Source organism: Cryptomeria japonica, chromosome 5 (assembly GCF_030272615.1).
Source record: "Cryptomeria japonica chromosome 5, Sugi_1.0, whole genome shotgun sequence".
NCBI classification, from domain to species: domain Eukaryota; kingdom Viridiplantae; phylum Streptophyta; class Pinopsida; order Cupressales; family Cupressaceae; genus Cryptomeria; species Cryptomeria japonica.
Genome location: NC_081409.1, coordinates 483128724 through 483145978, shown reverse-complemented (window position 1 = coordinate 483145978; position 17255 = coordinate 483128724). Strand labels below are relative to the sequence as shown.

Sequence of the window (17255 nt, the reverse complement as noted above, 5' to 3'; positions counted from 1 at the left end):
TAGATTCAGGGGAAGAGTTGATAGGAATGTATCCTTGAGAGGAATCATTCGACTTATCTTTCTCATCACACCTAAATGGCATAGTAACAAGGTTTATGAGTTTTTGGTAAAATGAAGGTTTGGCATCCTTAGGGTTCAAAAACTCATCTAAAGCTTCATCTAATTCATCTTGGCTATACTCATAATAATCATCGAAAGCATGAACATTTTGCAAATAAAAATCTGACATTTTGAAAAGATTACACAAAACTTAAACACCCAATGCAAAGAAACACACTTTTTTTTTTTTTTCTTTTTCTTTTTAGTGAAAATGAAATGAAAACACACTAAATCTAGATCTAGATCTAACAAATGCAATGCAAGAGGAAGCAATGATAGATTCACGTCGGGTTCACCAAAATGTGTGGGGGAAAAAGCGAGACTAGGTTAACATGCCCTAATCCTACCTTTTGACACACATTACGGAATACGAAAGAGCCTAGAGATATCGCACAATTGGCTACTTCTTTTTGTGAAAGAGAGAGCCACGGGATATCTATTAGGATTTCTATTCCCTTGTTGAAATTGTAAGATCAAGTAATGCAAGTTCAAACCCTAATCCCAAAATGCAAGTATGAACTAATAACAAGATTGCAGAATTGAGATTAAACAATGAACAGTTGTAAATACAAGGATGAAATAAGAATGCAGATGTGTACCCAGAGTCAAAATCGGACTGAAAATGTTCAGGACGGGGGCGTGGGCGCCACTGTCTGAAAACTGCACTGGAAACTACTGTTCTGCACTCTGGAACACTGTCGGAAAGGTGTCTGCAAACTGTCTGTCCGGAGGAACAGGGCGCCCAGCGCCTCTGTCCCAGGGACCAGGGCACCCAGCGCCCCTGTCCTGGCAGGACCAGGGTGCCCAGCGCCCCTGTCGCAGTCTTCTGCTCTGCAATTTGATACAGAGTGCTGTCTCGACCTTCTTTCTCCGGATCTGTATCCCGTGGCGTCGTCTGAATCCCGAAACCTGCAGTGATATCTGGAAAAGGGTGTATGGGCGGCTATATAGGGTTTTGCCTTAGTCAACCCCCGCTTCAGTGATTTCCACCTCCACGAATAGCCAAGTTGTTTTGTAAAATGTATTGTGTGTGCAGACCTAGTGTGTGTGCAAGGTCCTAAAATGCAAGAAAGCAAACTAGAGCAACCTAGAAAGTAAACCCTAATTGCTTGTAAATGATAACGTAAGTTCTCTAAATCAAGATGCAAAGTGATCTAAAGCATGAATAAATGATGTATTGAAGCTTATGTAAAGACATGAAAACAACATGAAATCATACCCAACCCTCAAGGGAGGAGTACAAGCCAATCTTCAGTCGATAATCTCCTATTGTTCTTCAATGTCTTCCAAGCCCTAAGTGGATGAATGAATTTGATAGATGCTTGATAGAAAGATGTTGTAAGATGTTGAAGTCTTCAAAGATCTGCCCTTTCGCTGCATATGAAGTTCCTGAAAACCAAAATTCGGATCCTTCCAAATGAAGAAAGAGAGCTCTTATGTAGGAAACCCTAGATCGTAAATTCATATTTTAGCCAACCTAGAGATTGAATATCCTGCGAATTTCTTGGGGTTAAGCTTTATTTTATGATTGGATCGCGCTCCTAAAATTTTGGGAAAAATGTCCGGGACCATGTTGCACTCCGGGCGCCATGGTCCCGACAACTTTTCACCAAATTTTCAGGGCTGTCGGATATGATGATTTTAGAGAGAATCCCGAAGTTATAGCTGATTTCGAGATGTTTTGAGCCTCGGAATTAAGCCCCCAAGCTCGAAATAGGACTTAATTAGGGTTTTTGATTGAGTGATGTATTGGAGGAATAAAATGCGAAGGGCGCGCTTTAGTGAAAGGGCCCAACTTTATGATGTAGAGAATGATGAAATAGGACCTTAGACCTAATTAATTTGATTAATTAAGTGCTAAAGGAGAAATGCAATGTAGAATGTAAAATGCACTAAGGCGGGTGCTAAACTAGGTGTGAAATTGTACCACCCTAGCGAGTGCGTACAATTTACGACGCTACACATTCTTTCATGCTAATGGCTTCTGAATCAAAACTTGCATTTTCAAGCTTGTTGTACCTCCAAACACATGTTTTGATGCTTCAAAACTTGTGTTTAGGAAAGCACAATCTTCAAAATCATGATTTGGGAGTATGATAAGTTTCATACTCACGCCCATTTTCATACTTCAAAACTTGCGTTTATGAACCAAAAGCTTCAAAATGATGATTTGGAAGTATGATAAGTTTCATAATCATGCTTGTGGCTTCGGAATCAAAACTTAAATTTTCAAGCTTTTTGTGCCTCCAAACAAACATTTTGATGCTTCAAAATGATGCTTTTACAACTTGCATTTAGGAAGCACAAGCTTCAAAATGATGATTCAGGAGTATGATAAGTTTCACAATCACACTTTCATGCTCGTGGCTTCAAAATCAAAACGTGCATTTCCAAACTTATTGTTCCATGAAACACCCATTTTAATGCTTCAAAACTTACGTTTATTGTATGATAAGTTTAATAACTGCACTTTCATGCTAATGGCTTCAAAATCATAGCATTTTCAAGCTTATTGTACCTCCAAACACACATTTTCATACTTCAAAACTTGCGTTTAGGAAGCACAAGCTTAAAAAGATGATTTGGGAGTACGACAAGTTTCATAATCATGCATTCATGCTAGTGGTCCCTCAATTAGGTTTTACATTTTCAAGCTTGTTTTGCGAAACACAGTTTTTGATGCTTCAAAACATGCTCTTAGGAAGCATAAATTTTTAAATGATGATTTGGGAGTACGATAAGTTTCATAATCATGCTTTCATGCTCGTGGCCCCTCAATTAGAACTTACATTTTCAATCTTGTTGTTCCTCCAAACACCCTTTTTGATGCTTCAAAACATGTGTTTAGGAAGCACAAAGTTCAAAATGATGATTTGGGACTATGATAAGTTTCACAATCGCGTTTACATGCTAGTGGCTTCAGAATCAGAACATGCATTTTCAAGCTTGTTGTGCCTCCAGACACCAATTTTTATGCTTCAAAACATGCATTTAGGAAGCACAAGTTTCATAATCATGCTTTCATACTGGTAGCTTCGGAATCACAACTTGCATTTTCAAGCTTGTTGTGCCTCCAAACACCCATTTTGACACTTCAAAACTTTTGTCTAGGAAAAACAAGCTTCAATATCATGATTTGGGAGTACGATAAGTTTCATAATTGTGCTTTCATGCTCATGGCTTCGGAATCAGAACTTGCATTTTCAAGCTTGTTGTACACATTTTGATGCTTTTACAACTTGCGTTTGGGAAGCACAAGCTTCAAAATGATGATTTGGGAGTACGATAAGTTTAACAATCACACTTTCATGATTGTGGAATCAAAATCCAAACGTGCATTTTCAAGCTTGTTGTGCCTCCAAACACTCAATTTTATGCTTTCATGCTCGTGGCCCCTCAATTAGAACTTACATTTTTAATCTAGTTGTGCCTCCAAACACATTTTTTGATGCTTCAAAACATTCAAAATGATGATTTGGGAGTGTGATAAGTTTCATCATCGCGCTTAGATGATGCTAGTGGCTTCGGAATTAGAACATGCATTTTCAACCTTTTTGTGCCTCCAAACGCTCATTTTTATGCTTCAAAACGTCCATTTAGGGAGCACAAGCTTTAAAATGATTATTTTCAAGTATGATAAGTTTCATAATCATGCTTGTGGCTTCAAAAATAAAACTTGCATTTTGAAGCTTGTTGTGCCTCCAAACAACCATTTTGATGCTTCAAAATGATGATTTGGGAGTACAATAAGTTTCATAATCGTGCTTTCATGCTCGTGGCTTTGGAATCATAAGTTGAATTTTCAAGCTTGTTGTATCTTCAAACACACATTTTGATGCTTTTACAACTTGCATTTGGGAAGCACAAGCTTCAAAATGATGATTTGGGAATACGATAAGTTTCACAATCACACTTTCATTCTCATGCACCAGCTTCAAATTGTTGATTTGGTAGTACGATAAGTTTCATAATCATGCTTTCATGCTTGTAGCTTTGGAATCATAACTTGCATTTTCAAGCTTGTTGTTCCTCCAAACACCCATTTTGATACTTCAAAACTTTTGTTTAGGAAGCACAAGCTTAAAAATGATGATTTGGGACTACAATAAGTTTCATAATCATTCTTTCATGCTCACGGTTTCAGAATCAAAACTTGCATTTTCAAGCTTGTTGTATCTCTAAAAACACATTTTGATGCTTTTACAACTTGTGTTTGGGAAGCACAAGCTTCAAAATCATGATTTGGGAGTACGATAAGTTTAACAATCACAAATTCATGTTCATGGCTTCAAAATGATAATTTTGGAGTATGATAAGTTTAATAACTGCACTTTCATGCTCTTGGCTTCAAAATCATAACTTGCATTTTCAAGCTTATTGTACCTCCAAACACACATTTTCATACTTCAAAACTTGTGTTTAGGATGCAAAAGCTTAAAAAGATGATTTGGGAGTACGATAAGTTTCATAACCACACTTTCATGCTCGCTGCCCCTCAATTAGAACTTACATTTTCAATCTTGTTGTGCCTCCAAACACCCTTTTTGATGCTTCAAAACATATGTTTTAGAATTAGAACATGCATTTTCATGCTTGTTGTGCCTCCAAACACCCATTTTTATGCTTCAAAATGTGCATGCAGGAAGCACAAACTTCAAAATTGTTGATTTGGGAGTACGATAAGTTTCATAATCATGCTTTGACACTTGTGGCCTTGGAATTAGAACTTGCATTTTCAAGCTTGTTGTATCTCCGAACACATATTTTTATGCTCTTACAACTTGCGTTTGGGAAGCACAAATTTCAAAACAATAATTTGGGAGTACGATAAGTTTCATAATCACGCTTTCATGGTTATGGCCCCTCAATTAAAACTTACATTTTCAAGCTTGTTGTGCCTGCAAATACCCGTTTTGATACTTCAAAACTTTTGGTTAGGAAGAACATGTTTCAAAATGATGATTTGGGAGAAGGATAAGTTTCACAGTGATGCTTTCATGCTCGTGGCTTCAGAGTAGGAAGCAAAACCTTGAAAATGATAATTTGGGAGTACGATAAGTTTCTTAATCATGCTTTCATGCTCATGGCTTTTGAATCAGAACTTGCATTTTCGAGTATGTTGTGCCTCTAAAGACCCATTTGCATACTTCAAAATTTGTGTTTAGGAACCACAAGCTTCAAAATGATGATTTGGAAGTATGATAAGTTTCATAATCATGCTTTCATACTTGTGGCTTTAGAATCAAAAATTGCATTTTCAAGCTTGTTATGCCTCCAAACAAACATTTTGATGCTTCAAAATTTGCGTTTAGGATGCATAAGCTTCAAAATGATGATTTGGGAGTATGATAATTTTCATAAATCACACTTTCATTCTGGTGGCTTTAGAATCAGAAATTGCATTTTCAAGCTTGTTGTAACTCCAGACACCCATTTTGATGCTTCAAAATGATGATTAAGGAGTACAATAAGTTTGATAATCATGCTTTCATATTTGTGGCTTCAAAATCAAAACTTGCCTTTTCAATCTTGTTGTACCTCCAAACACCCATTTTGATACTTCAAAACTTCAGTTTAGGAAGCACAAGCTTCAAAATGATTATTTGGGAGTACGATTAGTTTCATAATCGTGCTTACATGTTTGTGGCTTCGTAATCAGAACATACATTTTCAAGCTTTTCGTGCCTCTAAACACCCATTTTGATGCTTTAGAAATTACCTTTAGGAAGCACAGGGCTTCAAAATGATGACTTGGGAGTATGATAAGTTTCATAATCGCACTTTCACGCTAGTGGCTTTGGAATCGAAACTTGCATTTTCAAGCTTTTTGTACCTCCAAACACACATTTTGATTCTTCAAACCTTGCGTTTAGTAAGAAAAAGCTTTAAAATGATGATTTGGGAGTACGATAAGTTTCATAACCATGTTTCCATGCTCGTGGCTTTGAAATTAGAACTTGCATTTTCAAGCTTGTTGTACCTCCAAACACAAATGTTAATGCTTAAAAACATGCGTTTAGGAAGCGCAAGCTTCAAAATGATGATTTACAAGTACGATAAGTTTTATAACAGAGCTTTCACGATCGTCATGGCTTCAGAATTAGAACTGGCATTTTCAAGCTCTTTGTGCTTCCAAACACACATTTTGATGTTTCAAAACTTATGTTTAGGAAGCACAAGTTTGAAAATAATGGTTTGGGAGTAGGATAAGTTTCATAATCACGCTTTCATGCTCATGGCTTCGGAATCAAAAATAATATTTTCCATCTCTTTGTGCCTCCAAACACCCTTTTTGATGCTTCAAAACATATGTTTAGAAAGCACAAATTTCAAAATGATGATTTGGGAGTATGATAATTTTCATAATTGCACTTTCATGCTCGTGGCTTCGGAATAGAAACTTGCATTTTCAAGCTTCTTGTCACACCAAAAACCCATTTTGATGCTTCAAAACATGCATCTAAGAAGGGCCATCTTGAAACTGATGATTTGGGAGGACAATAAGTTTTATAACTGCGCTTGTATGTGGCTTCAGAATCAAAACGTTTGTTTTCAAGCTTTTTGTGCATCCAAACACATATTTTGATTCTTCAAAACTTGTGTTTAGGAAGCACTAGCTTAAAAATGATCATTTGGGAGTATGATAAGTTTCATAATCGTTCATGCGCGTGGCTCTGAAACCAAAACTTGTATTTTGATTCTTCAAAACACAAGTTTAGGAAGCACAAGCTTCAAAATGATGGTTTGGGAGTATGATAAATTTCATCATCGCGCTTATGTCCTAGTGGCTTCGGAATCATAACATGCATTTTCATGCTTGTTTTGCCTCCAAACACCCATTTTAATGGTTCAAAACATGCCTTTAGGAAGGACAAGTTTCAAAATGTTGATTTGGTATTACGATAAGTTTCATAATGATGCTTTCATGCTCGTGGCTTTGAAATCATAACTTGCATTTTCAAGCTTGTTGTGTCTCCAAATACCCATTTTGACACTTCAAAATTTTTGTTTAGGAAGCACAAGCTTCAAAATGATGATTTCGGAGTACGATAAGTTTCATAATCATGCTTTCATGCTCTTGGCTTCGGAATCAGAACTTCCATTTTCAAGCTTCTTGTATCTCCAAACATGCATTTTGATGCTTTTAAAACCTGCGTTTAGGAAGCACAAGCTTCAAAATGATGATTTGGGAGTACGATAAGTTTCACAATCGCACTTTCATGATGTAAAACCATCAAATTGTGTGTTTTGAGATACCAGAAGCTTTAAAATGCAAGTTCTAATTCTGAGGCCATGAGAATGAAAGCACAATTATGAAGCTTATCGTACTCTCAAATCATAATTTTGAAGCTTGTGCTTCCTAAATGAAAGTTTTGAAGTGTCAAAATGTGTGTTTGGAGGCACAACAAGCTTGAAAATGAAAGTTATGATTCTGAAACCGCGAGAGTGAAAACTTGATTACGAAATTGATCGTAATACCAAATCAACATTTTGAAGCTTGTGCTTCTTAAATACACGTTTTGAAGCATAAAAATGGGTCTTTGGAGACACAACAAGCTTGAAAATGCATATTTTGTTTACGAAGACACTAGCATGTAAATGCGATAATGAAATTTATCATACTCCCAAATCATCATTTTGGAGCTTGTGCTTCCTAAACACAAGTTTTGAAGCATCAAAATGTGTGTTTAGAGGTACAACAAGTTTGAAAATGCAAGTTCTAATTCTGGCATGCATGAAAGTATGATTATGAAACTTATTGTACTCACAAATCATTATTTTGAAGTTTTTCTTCCTAAACTTATGTTTCGAAGCATCAAAATGGGTATGTGGAGGCACAACAAGCTTGAAAATGCAAGTTCTTATTTTGGAGCCAATGAGCATGAAAACATGATTATGAAACTTATTATACTCCCAAATGATCATTTTGAAGACAGTGCTTCCTAAACACAAGTTTTCAAGCATCAAAATGTGTGTTTGGATGCACAAAAATCTTGAAAATGCAAGTTTTAATTCTGAACCCACATGAAAGCGCAGTTATAAAACTTATCATACTCCCAAATCATCATTTTCAAGTGTGTCCTTACTAAATGCATGTTTTGAAGCATCAAAATGCGTGTTTGGAGGGACAAGAAGCTTGAAAATGCAAGCTTCTATTCCAGAGCCACAACCATGAAAGTGCAATTATGAAACTTATCGTACTCCCAAATCATCATTTTGAAGATTGTGCTTTCTAAACACAAGTTTTGAAGAATCAAAAAGGGTGTTTGGAGGCACAAAGAGATGGAAAATGTAATTTTTTATTCCAAAGCCATGAGCATGAAAGAACGATTATGAAACTTATCCTACTCCCAAATCATCATTTTGAAGCTTGTGCTTCCCAAACATAAGTTTTGAAACATCAAAATGTGTATTTGGAAGCACAACAAGCTTGAAAATGCTAGTTCTAATTTTGAAACCACGACGAGCATGAAAGCTGAGTTATTAAACTCATCATACTCCCAAATCATCATTTTGAAGTTTTCACTTCCTAAACAAGTTTTTAAGCATTAACATTTGTGTTTGGAGGTACAACAAGCTCAAAAAATGGAAGTTCTAATTTCAAAGCCACGATAATGGAAACATGCTTATGAAACCTATCATACTCCTAAAAAATCATTTTGAAGCTTTTTCTTACTAAATTCAAGATTTGAAGAATCAAAATGTGTGTTTGGAGGTACAACAAGCTTGAAAATGCAAGTTTCGATTCCAAAGCCACAAGCATGAAAGCGCAATTATGAAACTTATCGTACTCCCAAGTCATCATTTTGAAGCCCTGTTCTTCCTAAATGTAAGTTATGAAGCATCAAAATGGGTGTTTGGAAGCACGAAAAGCTTGAAAATGCATGTTCTGATTACAAAGCCACAAACATGTAAACTCGATTATGAAACTAATCGTACTCCCAAATCATCATTTTGAATTATCAAAATTGGTGTTTGGAGGTACAACAAAATTGAAAAGGCAAGTTTTGATTTTGAAGCCACAAGTATGAAAGCACGATTATAAAAGTTATCATACTCCCAAATCATCATTTTGAAGCTTGTGCTAACTAAACATAAGTTTTGAAGCATCAAAATGGGTGTCTGGAGTTACAACAAGCTTGAAAATGCAAGTTCTGATTCTAAAGCCACGAGCATGAAAGTTCGATTTATGAAACTTATCGTACTCCCAAATCATCATTTTGAAGCTTATGCTTCCTAAATGCAAATTTTGAAGCATCAAAATAGTTTTTTGGAGACACAACAAGCTTGAAAATGCAAGTTCTGATTATGAAGCCACAAGCATGAAAGCATGATTATGAAACTTATCATACTTCCAAATCATCATTTTGAAGCTTGTGGTTCGTAAACGCAAGTTTTGAAGTATAGAAATGGGTCTTTGGAGGCACAACAAACTTGAAAAATGCAAGTTCTGATTCAAAAGCCATGAGTATGAAAGCATGATTAAGAAACTTATCGTACTCCCAAATCATCATTTTCAAGGTTGTGCTTCCTAAATGTATGTTTTGAAGCATCAACATGGTTGTTCGGAGGGACAACAAGCTTGAAAATGCAAGTTTCTATTTCGAAGCCACGAGCATGAAAGCGCAATTATGAAAGTTATCGTACTCCCAAATCATCAAGTTGAACTTTTTGCTTCCTAAACACATGTTTTGAAGCATCAAAAGGGTGTTTGGAGGCACAACAAGATTGAAAATGCAAGTTTTGATTCTAAAGCCACAACTATGAAAGCGCGATTATCAAACTTATCATACTCTGAAATCATCATTTTGAAATTTCTGCTTCCTAAAAGCATATTTTGAAGCATAAAAAAGGGTGTTTGGAGGCACGGAAGCTTGAAAATGCAAGTTCTGATTCCGAAGCCATGAGCATGAAAGCACTATTGTGAAACTTATCATACTCCCAAATCATCATTTCGAAACATGTGCTTCCTAAACACAAGTTTTCAAGTATCAAAATGGGTGTTTTGAGGCACACCAAGCTTGAAAATGTAAGTTCTAATTCACGCACACATATCTTGAAAGTGAAATTGCGATTGGGAAACTTATCCTACTCCCAGATCATCATTTTCAAGCTTGTGCTTCCTACAGGCAAGTTTTGAAGCATCAAAATGGGTGTTTCATGGAACAAAAAGATTGAAAATGCACATTTGGATTTTGATGCCACGAGCATGAATGTGCGATTGTGAAATTTATCGTACTCCCAAATCATCATTTTGAAACTTGTGCTTCCTAAACGTAAGTTGTAAAAGCATCAAAATGTGTGTTTGGAGATACAACAAGCTTGAAAAAGAAAGTTCTGATTCCGAAGCCACGAGCATGAAAGCACAATTATTAAACTTAACTTACTCCGAAATCATCATTTTGAAGCTTGTGCTTCCTAAACGGAAGTTTTGAAGTGTCAAAATGGGTGTTCGGAGGCACAACAAGTTTGAAAATGCAAGTTATGATTCTGAAGCCATGAGCATGAAAACGTGATTATGAAACTTATCATAATACCAAATCAACATTTTGAAACTTGTGCTTCCTGAATGCATGTTTTGAAGCATAAAAATGGGTGTTTGGAGGCAAAACAAGCATGAAAATGCATGTTTTGATTCTGAAGCCACTAGCACGTAAGCACAATGATGAAACTTATCATACTTCGAAATCATCATTTTGAAGCTTGTGCTACCACAACTTTTGAAGCATCAAAATGTGTGTTTGGAGGTACAACAAGCTTGAAAATGCAGGTTCTGATTCTGAAGTCATGACTATGAAACTCATCGTACGTGTAAATCATCATTTTGAAGCATCAAAATGGGTATGTGGAGGCAAAACAAGCTTGAAAATGCAAGTTTTGATTTCGGAGCCATGAGCATGAAAGTGTGATTATGAAGCTTATCATACTCCCAAATGATCATTTTGAAGTTGGTGCTTCCTAAACACAATTTTTGAAGCATCAAATTGTATGTTTGGATGCACAAAAAGCTTGAAAATTAAAGTTTTGATTCTGAAGCCACATGAAAGCATAGTTATAAAACTTATCGTACTCCCAAATCATCATTTTCAACCTCATCCTTCCTAAATGCATGTTTTGAAGCATCAAAATGTGTGTTTGGAGGGACAAGAAGCTTGAAAATGCAAGTTTCTATTACGAAGCCGCGAGCATGAAAGTGCAATTATGAAACTTATTGTACTTCCTAATCATCATTTTGAAGTTTGTGCTTTCTATAAGCATGTTTCCAATTATCCAAAATGGTGTTTGGAGTCACAAAAAGATTGAAAATTTAACTTTTGATTCTGAAGCCATGAACATGAAAGCACATTTATGAAACTTATCCTACTTCCAAATCATCAATTTGAAGCTTGTGCTTCCTAAACATAGGTTTTGAAACATCAAAATGTATGTTTGGAAGCACAACAAGCTTGAAAATGCTAGTTCTAATTCATAAGCCATGAGCGTGAAACTCAGTTATGAAACTTATCGTACTCCCAAATCATCATTTTGAAGCTTTTGCTTCCTAAACGCAAGTTTGTAAGTATTAACATGTGTGTTTGGAGGTACAGCAAGCTTGAAAATGCAAGTTCTAATTTCAAAGCCACAAGCATGGAAACACGGTTATGAAATTTATTTTTACTCCCAAATCATCATTTTTCAAGCTTTTGCTTACTAAACGCAAGGTTTGAAAAATCAAAATGTGTGTTTGGAGGCACCATGTGCTGCGCGGTTGGCGTGGACTCGCATGTGGGTCGTGGTTTGCTAAGTACACACTATGACAAGATCATAACAAGTGCGATCATACAATGCATTGGATCCCATCAGAACTCCGCAGTTAAGCGCGCCTGGGCCGGAGTAGTACTAGGATGGGTGACCTCCCGGGAAGTCCCAGTGTTGCACTTTCTTTAGTTTTGTACAAGAAGCTTGAAAATGGAAATTTTGATTCCAAAGCCATGAGCATGAAAGCGCAATTATGAAACTTATCGTACTCCCAAATCATCTTTTTGAAGCTTGTGCTAACTTAACACAAGTTTTGAAGCATCAAAATGGGTGTCTGGAGTTACAACAAGTTTGAAAATGCAAGTTCTGATTTCGAAGCCACAAGCATGAAAATGCGATTTATGAAACTTATCGTACTCCCAAATCATCATTTTGAAGGTTATGCTTCCTAAACACAAATTTTGAAGCATCAAAATTGTTATTTGGAGGCATAACAAGCTTGAAAATGCAAGTTTTGATTCTAAAGCCACAAGCATGAAAGCGTGATTATAAAACTTATCTTACTCCCAAATCATCATTTTGAAGTATGCTTGGAGGTACAATAAGCTTCAAAATGCAAGTTATGATTTCAAAGCCATGAGCATGAAAGTGAGATTGGGAAACTTATTATACTCGCAAATCATCATTTTGAAGCTTGTGCTTCCTAAACGCAAGTTTTGAAGCATCAAAATGGTTTGGAGGCACAACAAGCTTGAAAATGCATGTTCTGATTCCGAAGCCACTAGCATGTAAGCACGATGATGAAATTTATCATACTCCCATATTGTTATTTTGAAGCTTGTGCTTCCTAAACGAAAGTTTTGAAGCATCAAAATGTGTATTTGGAGGTACAATAAGCTTGAAAATGTAAGTTCTCATTCTAAGCCATGAGCATGATTATGAAACTTATCATACTCGCAAATCATCATTTTGAAGTTTTTCTTCCTAAACTTATGTTTTGAAGCATCAAAATGGGTATGTGGAGGCACAACAAGCTTGAATATGCAAGTTTTTATTTTGGAGCCATGAGCGTGAAAGCGTGATTATGAAACTTATCATACTCCCAAAGGATCATTTTGAATAACCAAAATGTCTGTTTGGACGCACAAAAAGCTTGAAAATGCAATTTTTGATTCCAAAGCTACATGAAAGCATAGTTCTAAACTTATCGTCCTCCCAAATCGTTATTTTCAAGCTTGACGTTCCTAAATGCATGTTTTGAAGCATCAAAATGGGTGTTTGGAGTGACAAGAAACTTGAAAATGCAAGTTTTTATTTCGAAGCCACAAGCATGAAAGCACAATTATGAAACTTATCATACTCCCAAATCATTGTTTTGAAGTTTGTGCTTTCTAAACATATGTTTTGAAGTGTCAAAAAGGGTGTTTGGACATACAAAAAGATTTAAAATGTAACTTTTGATTCTGAAGCCATGAGCATGAAAGTGGGATTATGAAACTTTTCCTACTCCCAAATCATCATTTTGAAGCTTGTGCTTCCTAAACATAAGGTTTAAAACATCAAAATGTGTGTTTGGAAGCACAACAAGCTTGAAAATGCAAGTTCTAATTTTGAAGCCACGAGCGTGAAAGCTCAGTTATGAAACTTATCATACTCCCAAATCATAATTTTGAAGTTTGCGCTTCCTAAATGCAAGTTTTTAAGCATTAACATGTGTGTTTGGAGGTACAACATGCTTGAAAATGCAAATTCTAAATTCAATGCCATGAGCATGGACACATGGTCATAAAATTTATCATACTCCCAAATCATCATTTTGAAGATTTTGCTTACTAAACGCAAGGTTTGAAGAATCAAAATGTGTGTTTGGAGGTACAACAAGCTTGAAAATGCAAGTTTCGATTCCAAAGCCATGAGCATGAAAGCAGGATTATGAAACTTATCCTACTCCGAAATAATCATTTTGAAGCTTGTGCTTGTTATCGTACTCCCAAATCATCATTCTGAAACTTGTGCTTCCTAAATGCATGTTTTGGAGTATGAAAATGTGTGTTTGGAGGTACAATAATCTTGAAAATGAAAGTTATGATTCCGAAGCCAGGAGCATGAAACTGTGTTTATTAAACTTATCGTACTCCCAAAAAATCATTTTGAAACTTGTGATTCCTAAAAGCAAGTAAATGGTTGTTTCATGGAACACCAAGTTTGAAAATGCACAATTGAATTTTGAAGCCATGAGAATGAAAGTGCGATTGTGAAACTTATCGTACTCCCAAATCATCATTTTGAAGCTTGTGCTTCCTAAACGCAAGTTGTAAAAGCATCAAAATGCATGTTTGGAGATACAACAAGCTTGAAAATGGAAGTTCTGATTCTAAAGCCAGCATGAAAGCACAATTATGAAACTTATCGTACTTCCAAATCATCAATTTGAAGCTTGTGCTTCCTAAAAGAAAGTTTTGAAGTGTCAAAATGGGTGTTTGGTGGCACAACAAGCTTGAAAATGCAAGTTATGATTCTGAAGCCACGAGCATGAAAGTGTGATTATGAAACTTATCGTACAACCAAATCAACATTTTGAAGTTTGTGCTTCCTAAATGCACGTTTTGAAGCATAAAAATTGGTGTTGAAAATGCATGTTCTGATTCTGAATCCACTAGAATATAAGCACAATGATGAAACCTATCATACTCCAAAATCATCATTTTGAAGCTTGTGCTTCCTAAACGCAAGTTTTGAAGCATGAAAATGTGTGTTTGGAGGGACAATAAGCTTGAAAATGAAAGTTTTGATTCTGAAGCCATGAGCATGAAAGCACTATTATGAAACTTACCATTCTTGCAAATCATCATTTTGAAGTTTATCTTCCTAAACATATGTTTTGAAGTATTAAAATGGGTATGTGGAGGCACAAGAAGCTTGAAAATGCAAGTTCTAATTTCGGAGCTATGAGCATGAAAGCACGATTATGAAACCTATCATACTCCTAAATGATCATTTTGAAGCATCAAAATGTGTGTTTGGAAGCACAAAAAGCCTTGAAAATGCAAGTTTTGATTTTGAAGCAACATGAAAGCGTAGTTATAAAACTTATCGTACTCCCAAATCATCATTTTCAAGCTTGCCCTTTCTAAACACATGTTTTGAAGCATCAAAATGGGTGTTTGGAGGGACAAGAGACTTGAAAATACAAGTTTCTATTATGAAGCCACGAGCATGAAACCGCAATTATGAAACTTATCGTACTCCCAAATCATCTTTTTGAAGTTTGTGCTTTCTAAACTTATGTTTTGAAGCATCAAAAATGGTGTTTGGAGGCACCAAAAGATTGAAAATGTAACTTTTGATTCTAAAGCCATGAGCATGAAAGCACGATTATGAAACTTTTCCTACTCCTAAATCATCATTTTGAAGCTTGGGCTTCCTAAACATAAGTTTTGAAACATCAAAATGTGTGTTTGGAAGCACAACAAGTTGAAAATGCTAGTTCTAATTCTGAAGCCACGTTATGAAACTTATCGTACTCCCAAATCATCATTTTGAAGATTGCATTTCCTAAACGCAAGTTTTTAAGCAATAACATTTGTGTTTGCAGGTACAAGAAGCTTGAAACTGCAAGTTCTAATTTCAAAGCCATAAGCATGCAAACATGGTTATGAAACTTATCATACTCTAAAATCATCATTTTGAAGCTTTTTCTTACCAAATGCAAGGTTTGAAGAATCGAAATGTGTGTTTGGGGGTACAACAATCTTGAAAATACAAGTTTTGATTCCAAAGCCACGAAACTTATCGTACTCCCAAGTCATCATTTTGAAGCTTGTGCTTCCTAAACGTAAGTTCTAAAGCATCAAAATGAATATTTAGAGGCACGAATAGCTTGAAAATGCATGTTTTGATTACGAAGTCGCAAACATGCAAGTGCAATTATGAAACTAATCAAACTCCCAAATAATCATTTTGAAGCTTGTGCTTCCTAAACTCAAGTTTTGAAGTATCAAAATGGGTGTTTGAAGGTACAACAAGATTGAAAAGGAAAGTTTTGATTTTTAAGCCACAAGTATGAATGCACGATTATGAAACTTATCATACTCCCAAATCATCATTTTGAAGCTTTTGCTAACTAAACACAAGTTTTGAAGCATCAAAATGGGTGTTTGGAGTTACAACAAGCTTGAAAATGCAAGTTCTGATTCTAGAAGCCACAAGCATGAAAATACAATTTATGAAACTTATCATACTCCCAAATCATCATTTTGAAGCTTATGCTTCCTAAACACAAATTTTGAAGCATCAAAATGGTTGTTTGGAGGCACAACAAGCTTGTAAATGCAAGTTCTGATTCTTAAGCCACAAGCATGAAAGTATGATTATGAAACTTATCAGATTTCCAAATCATCATTTTGAAGCTTGTGGTTCCTAAACGCAAGTTTTGAAGTATAAAAAATGGGTCTTTGGAGGCACAACAATCATGGAAATACAAGTTATTATTCAGAAGCCATGTATGAAAGCCCGATTATGAAACTTATCGTACTCCTAAATCATAATTTTGAAGTTTGTGCTTTCCTAAATGCAAGTTTTGAAGAATCAAAATGTGTGTTTGGAGGTACAACAATCTTAAAAATGCAAGCTTTGATTCAGAAGCCATGAGCATGAAAGCATGATTAAGAAACTTATCTTACTTCCAAAACATCATTTTCAAGGTTGTTATTCCTAAATGTATGTTTTGAAGCATCAACATGGGTGTTTGGAGGGATGACAAGCTTAAAAATGTAAGTTCTAATTTCAAAGCCACAAGCATGAAATCATGATTATGAAACTTATCATACTTCCAAATCATGAGTTTGAAGCTTGTGGTTCCTAAACGCATGTTTTGAAGTATGAAAATGGGTCTTTGGAGGCACAACAAACTTGAAAAAGCAAGTTCTGATTCATTCAGAAGACATGATTATGAAAGCGTGATTATGAAACTTATCTTAGCCACAAACCATCATTTTGAAGCATTTGGTTTCCTAAACGCAAGTTTTGTGAAAATGGTTGTTTAGAGGCACAACAAGCTTGGAAATGAAAGTTCTGATTCCAAATCCATAAGCATGAAATCATGATTATGAAACTTATTATACTTCCAAATCATGATTTTAAATCTTGTGGTTCCTAAACGCAAGTTTTGAAGTATGAAAATGGATCTTTGGAGGCACAAGAAGCTTGAAAATGCAAGTTTTGATTCTGAAGCCAAGAGCAGGAAAGCATCATTGTAAAACTTATTGTACTCCCAAATCATCATTTCCAAACATGTGCTTCTTAAACACAAGTTTTGAAGTATCAAAATGGGTGTTTGGAGGCACACTAAGCTTGAAAATGTAAGTTCTAATTGAGGGGCCATCAACATGAAAGCATGATTATGAAACTTATCGTAC

General features: G+C 35.6%; 1 pseudogene; it reads left to right on the top strand.

Moving 5' to 3' along the window:
- The first annotated feature begins 11909 nt into the window (after positions 1 to 11909).
- On the top strand, positions 11910 to 12021 carry LOC131030766 (5S ribosomal RNA; annotated as a pseudogene).
- The last annotated feature ends 5234 nt before the right edge of the window (positions 12022 to 17255 follow it).